This window comes from Parus major, chromosome 3, assembly GCF_001522545.3.
Source record: "Parus major isolate Abel chromosome 3, Parus_major1.1, whole genome shotgun sequence".
In the NCBI taxonomy this organism is placed as follows: Eukaryota; Metazoa; Chordata; class Aves; order Passeriformes; family Paridae; genus Parus; species Parus major.
Window position 1 is genome coordinate 89800316 of NC_031770.1, and position 6336 is coordinate 89806651.

The following is a 6336-nucleotide window of genomic DNA, read 5'->3' on the forward strand; positions in this document are numbered from 1 at the left end:
TGGGTGTATTGACAAAGACTTTTATTGTGCTTGACAAAGGAAAGGTCTGAACAGAAACACTTGGACTGCAAGCCATGAGGTAGAAAGCAACAGGAAACAGAAGCAATCAATCTGAGGCAGTGGTTTCAGTATAGCAACCACTCAACCATCATCAAGAGTTTAGCAGGCCTGAGGACTTTCAGAGAAAATAATTAAGTGGCTATGAGGTATTTACAATTACTTTTTCAGAGAAGAGAGAGTGCTTCTTGGAAAAAGCATCAAAAGCACGTGTTTGAAAAATATCAGGTTGGAAATGGAAAATTACTAAATTGCATCATAACCCAATCAGAGGTAGGGTTTGACCTCTAAATACTGAAAGGGTTATTTTAGAAGTTGTTTTACCTGAGCAGTCACAGCACACATAGTTGTGGTGAGTTCCTGGGAATAATCATTTAATTCCACAAGCAGTAAACTTGGTGAAGCCTGGTTTATTTTGAACTCATGTTTCCTTTTCTTACTTGCCCAACACAATAACCTCTCCTAAAGCTCTTTATGACTTTCTCCTCACCTCAGCTGTACTTCTTCAGCATGTTTCTTCTCATGACCTCTAAATACCTTCTTGGTGACGGCTCCCTTACAAGGGGCATGTTCTGTCTCTCAGCCTGATAACCACGGTGAGTGGCCCAGCCACTGCTGGTGAGCACACACTTCAGCTTTGCCTCATTTAATTTCCTTTCTGATGTAGAGACAGTCTTCAGAAGTCATGTAGAAAATCCCACTATTCTTAATCTCAGATGGTCATCCTTACTAAGCAGAAAAGAGAGAAAGGGACTCTTAGTCCATGATTCATCCTATCCCAAAATAGACATCTAAATCAGGTCATTTGAATCACGGTTAAACATGCCAGCTCGTCTCACTAAGTGTAAGGACAACCAGAGGGATTATCTCAGATGAAGACCTTGGTACTACAGAAGTCTAAACTCAGATTAAATGAATCCTACTCTAATTCTTTTGAGCACTGTGTCACTTCATGATGTTAAAGAGTGGTGGTTGAAGAGCTTTTAGAGTGGGACAGATGGATGGGCACTGTGATCACTGAGTCTTCCTTCATCTGAATGTTAGGCTAAGAAATTAAGAAACCTTCCCAATGGGAAGAGTGAGAAAACAAAAATATATTTGTGCATATTTGCACAGAGGAAGATCCTACATTTTCTACCACTTTTTTCAACTCTCTCCATCTGCTCAACAGCCCCTGTACGTCTATGAGTTGTTAGAGCAAGGCACCTCAATTATGGTGTCACCACCATCTTCCCACCAGACAAAATCAATGCACATTGACAAGTGCCAACAAGTTGCCCTCTTCCACAAAGGTGAAATTAGTTTGCTTACCTTTTTGGGTTTTGTAACTTTTTCCAGGAATTAATGTATATTTTTCTAGTCAGAGATAAAGAAAGAAGGTGATGAAAGAAAGAAGATGAAAGTCACACAAGATATATTGGTTCCAACAAGATCAGAATATTTAGTTGTTCTGTATTGCAAAACAGAAAAAACAACCATTAACTAGTAGAGGACCTTGAAACTTTCTTGCAGTGCCCTCTTTTGAGGACAGCTTGAGTTTCCACATGCCTCTTTCTCCAGCCCTGGAGCTAGCCTGCAAATTCCCTACTAAGGGCTACTGTGTAGATGCAGAGGTGCTCCACAACTGACTTGGTTTCTCAACACACAAAGAAGTCAATTTTATGCAACTTCATTGTGAAAATCCACCCTGAACACACAGAGTACAACAAGTGCATGACTTACCTTGTGAGTGAAATTCTGGGCTGGGGGCACCTCCCAGCATGTCCTATTTTTTATTATTATTATTATTATTGGTATTAGTTATTAGTATTAGTATTTTGCATACTCATCCTAAGCTGCCACGTGCCCATCTCTGCAATTTTTGTGGCTGCCTGGGGAATGCTGTCTGGGGGTTCCTGCTCACAACTGCTGCTCCAGCACTTCCATCCTGCATCTGTCATGCTGTGGCATGGGGGTTGGTGCTCATGTGTGCACCATCCCAGCACAGGGAAGTAAGGATCAGAAAAATTTCACAAAGGCTCACAGAGCTCTGCTGTAGTCAGTGTCATCGTCACCAAGTTAACAGCCATCCCCAGGCTCCGCCATCCCATGTAACCTCACCCTGTGAGGAAGCACAAGATCCCTGAGACCACCCTGCATGTTCCTCCCTGGTGCCCTGAGAGACAGTTCTTTCCCTCCCCTCCACCTCTGCCTCCTATGGGCAGACGTGTCCACGTGGCTGGAAGGAAGACCACATCACAAACCCAAACCAGATTACAGTTGTTTTTTGTTCCCATTGGCTGAGACTTCAACTGGATTAGTCCCTATGTTGTTCAGACCAGGACTGTGCAAACTCAAGGGACAGAGTAGGAATGAGCAGGAGGGAGGCAGCACTGTATTTTTAGCACCAATTCTGGCAAATGTTGGCTTAAAAATGCAATTCCTATCCCTGAACCAACTTCTCAGCCCTAGCAGACCAATCCTTTTCAGCCTTCTTTCCATGGATGTGGAGGGCACGTCTGCTTCTGCAACTGGGCCACACAAGTCATCCAGCCCACAAAGAGCAGCTGTTGCTAGAACTGGAATGCAAACTGAAAGTGCCAGGAGAGTAGGCTCTGAAAGTGTTCACTTCAGACAAGTCATCAGGTCTGTGAAAAGCTAACTGAAGCAGTCAGCTGCCTGCACTGCACAGGAGCCTTGTGGCAACCCTCAGGACACAGTATATAGAGCTTTTTTGTGTTATCATTTTGTTTCAATTTAGTAGTGACTAAGCAACTTGACAAACTCTTGTTCTCCTCTCTGCAAAAAGAATTAGGAGGTTTGAGCTGTATCAGACCATGATACATGTGATGCTGCTCATTGACACAGGCAAGAGAGGCCCAGACAAGGTGCTCTTGCTCCAAGAGGGCTCCTGAACCAGCATGGCCCTGTGCTGGTGAACTCATGGAAAACAGTGCTGCTTCACAGTGACCTCCCCACAAATACTTTGAGGCTGCCTCCTCTCTCTGTGCACCCCTCTTCTCCCCATAACTTTGAAGTGCAATTAAAAACAAAGTCCCTTGAGTTTAATCCCTGAAACTACTTTTTCTCCTAAAACTCATCTGCAAGCTGTGCTCTGTGGAGAAGCAAAGTTCTGTTTACATCTGCATTTTCCACTTGAAGCTTTTGGAAATAATTGATAATGCCGAAGATTAAAATAGATCAACTCACCGGCAGAAGAGAAAACACTTATTGCTGAAATTATCCCTTTTTCTGTTTTAGGATGTTTCCTACCAAATTTTGGTAGGAAATTGGCAGAGTTCATGGCAAATTTGGTATGTCAATCCAAATAAGGAATTAAAGTAATTTAGGAATAACAGGTGCCACCTAGAAAGCAAGCAGATGATTTAAAAATAATTATGGCTAAATGTATTCATTTTTTGCATTCCAGAAGACTCCCTTTAGTCTCTCCTGAAGATTACAATAATACATTAATATTAGGATGAAATATTGGCATGCTGTGCAAACTTTTCACCTGAAATTGAATTATGAGCTACAGATGCTGAGTCACTGGGTTTTTTATTAGCTCAGAGAAATAACATGACATCACTCAAGGATAAAGACCAGCCAAATTCTTCCAAAGGTGAGAAATGGATTAATTTTCTCTGAAAAAAGAATTCCTTATCTTTCTGGCTTCATTTGGTGATACATCAACAGAAAACCAAAATGAGTTGATAAAAAGGATTTGTTAATTTATCTTCTTACAGAACATTTGATCCTTTTAGATTATTTCAAATAGCATCAGATTGGGTCAGAAATTCCTGACTGCCAAGGAATTGGAAACCTGATTTCCATAGCACTGCTGCCACATATTGATGTAACATACCACGGAAAACACCCCATCTTGATTAAAAATAACCATAGTATGGCCGAACAACAATACAAAGAAACACATCCAGAAATTTTAATTGTTTTTGACTCCAAGCAGCCTAAGATCAAAGCAGAGAACAGACATTTTAGGGGAACACAAGAACAGCTATTTAGTTCAGATGGAATTGTTCAGGTTGACAGAGGGAGCAGGGAATGTGGTCAGTGTTTTGCAGCATCTTATGGGTTTGTTATAAAATAGTGGTGTTAAACTTTCAGAAGAAAAGACCCTAGTGATGGGTCACTAATTAACATACAGCTTGATCCAGGGAGCTCCTCTATTTGATCAGTGCTTGCTGAAAAGCAACTAAATATTTCTGTGTATTTTTGGCAATTACATTTACTTTTGGTACCATCCCTACCAATAGCAGTGTTCCATTTCAAAGTTGCAGTACCTACTTTTAGATCTCTTAGTATTTCAAAAGGATGAGAATATTTAAAATAAACTACATCCTTAGTGCAGTCAATCAAATAGTTCCCCATCAACTAGGACAGTTTCTATCTTCTGATTCCTCTCTCAGGTTTAATTCTATTTTGGATTCTGCTATTGAGCGACTCTGTAGGTCTTGAAGTAGTGTGCAAGTGGGACAGCTTAAAAATGCAGAAATCTGAGATGCAGAAGCTTGCTTCCACCACAAGTACAATATGCTACTGAATAGTAGTTATTGTCTTTATTTTACAGTAAGCAAAATTATGTTGTATTTCTTAAGGAATGATGAAATCAGGACAGAAATTACTAATTTAGTGTTTTCTGATTGGTACCACATACAAATCCGTGTTTACAGGGAAAAAGTGTCCAGTGGTTCTCACCTGAAGTTCTTCATGTGACTTTGCAAGACTTCCATACAGCTGAAAATTTTCACTCTTGGTATCACTAAGAGTTCCTGCCATTAGAAGACGTTGACAAAAATAGTTGTCATTACTGAGAACAAGAAAAGACATAAAATACACCTTCTTTATGCTGGGGTTCAGCCACTGTTGAGAACATGACCAGGTGGGAAACATGCTGTTTCCTAGCTTGATAAGACTACAGTTGGTCCCTTGGAAGCTCTTCGGTAGCTATGAATTTGAAGAATTCTCCACTTGGAAAGATGAGGTTGCATGATATGAGAAACTCCTCAAATTCCAAGGACACAACAAATATGGGTTGGAAGTACTGGGGGGCCCTGCTCCTCCAGTCTATGGAGGTTTATGAACCAAGCAGGGACTGACAGATCTGCCATCCCCGCACAGCAAAGCTGCAGCTGCTCTGCCTGGGCCAGCCTTATGCTCTTGTGAAGACTCCAAAGCAAGGAATAGCACATAGAGCCAATGGATCAGCACGAGATACACACTTATTGCAAAGAAATTATGAAAAGCAAATACCAGACAGTTCTGTGCTCAGTTCATCTCAGCTTCTTCTGGAGCTGGGAATAAGCAAGTTTCATTTTTCAACATATAATGTGTTAAAGGCAATGAGAACACAGATGTCTTAGCATCCCTTTGGCACTGACTCCCTGGGAAGGGCAGCCTGTCTCTGAGTGCAGTTCAAAGAGCAGAGGATGTGTTATGAATCAAAAGCATCCTAACTTGCTGAGGAACACATAAATGACAACATGAGTGGTGTATACATCAGAGGCCTGCATTTTCACCTTCCCAATTTTGTGAAACTATGAGGTTATTCACAGACACCACCCAAGCAAAAATGGCCCTGCACAGAAAGAAAATTGTTATTGCAAAGTCAATCACTCTAATGTCATGAAATTAAGAATTAAGTTTGTCTTTAATGTGACATCCTGTTGTGTACATATTATGATACACTTTTTAAATTATACAACTGCATTGTGATTCTTTCAAGAGATCCCTGCTTCATTCAGTACACAGGAACAGATGAGATTTTTTAATGAGATTCTAGGCAGAATTTTTATTAGCACTGATCTTCTACACCCTCTTGTGTTTACTGAACTCATTCCCAGTACAGCTGTGAATAGGAAATTAAAAATGCAACATTTTATGTAATTATTCTCAAAGTTCGACTCAACTGCAGCTGAGTTCTATGATACAGTAATCCAAGACAGTAAACTAAAAAATGCAGACTAAGCAAGCTATGAAAACATAGTTTTCACATCTTGTGTCCTCAGGCTGTGTGAGATAGCCACATCCAGTTGCATTTACTGTGGCAGTACTCTTACCCTTTTTGAAAGTTCTCCACTCAGCCCTAAAAGATGACGTTTCAGAGAGCAGCATATTTCAGCTCAACTCCAGAAAATTCATATTTTTTTACTCTCACAGTTTTTTTTATAACTCACAGTTACACCAATGTCCTCAGGCTGATTGACTGACTGTAGTATATGTTTGCACAGTACAGACTACAAAGAATACCTGAAGGTATCATAGGGAAATACAAAGTTAAAA

At 40.6% G+C, this 6336-nt stretch overlaps 1 long non-coding RNA gene across 2 annotated transcripts; it reads right to left on the reverse strand.

The window, feature by feature from the left end:
* Window positions 1-4831, reverse strand: LOC107202101. Of its 2 annotated transcripts, XR_004496499.1 has the most exons (4): window positions 4753-4831; window positions 3247-3402; window positions 1369-1413; window positions 1-786 (listed from the first exon to the last, which is right to left on the reverse strand). It is a non-coding gene; the product is annotated as an uncharacterized LOC107202101 (long non-coding RNA). The 2 variants fall into 2 exon arrangements; XR_004496500.1 differs by lacking the exon at window positions 1369-1413.
* Between the last annotated feature and the right edge of the window lie 1505 nt (window positions 4832-6336).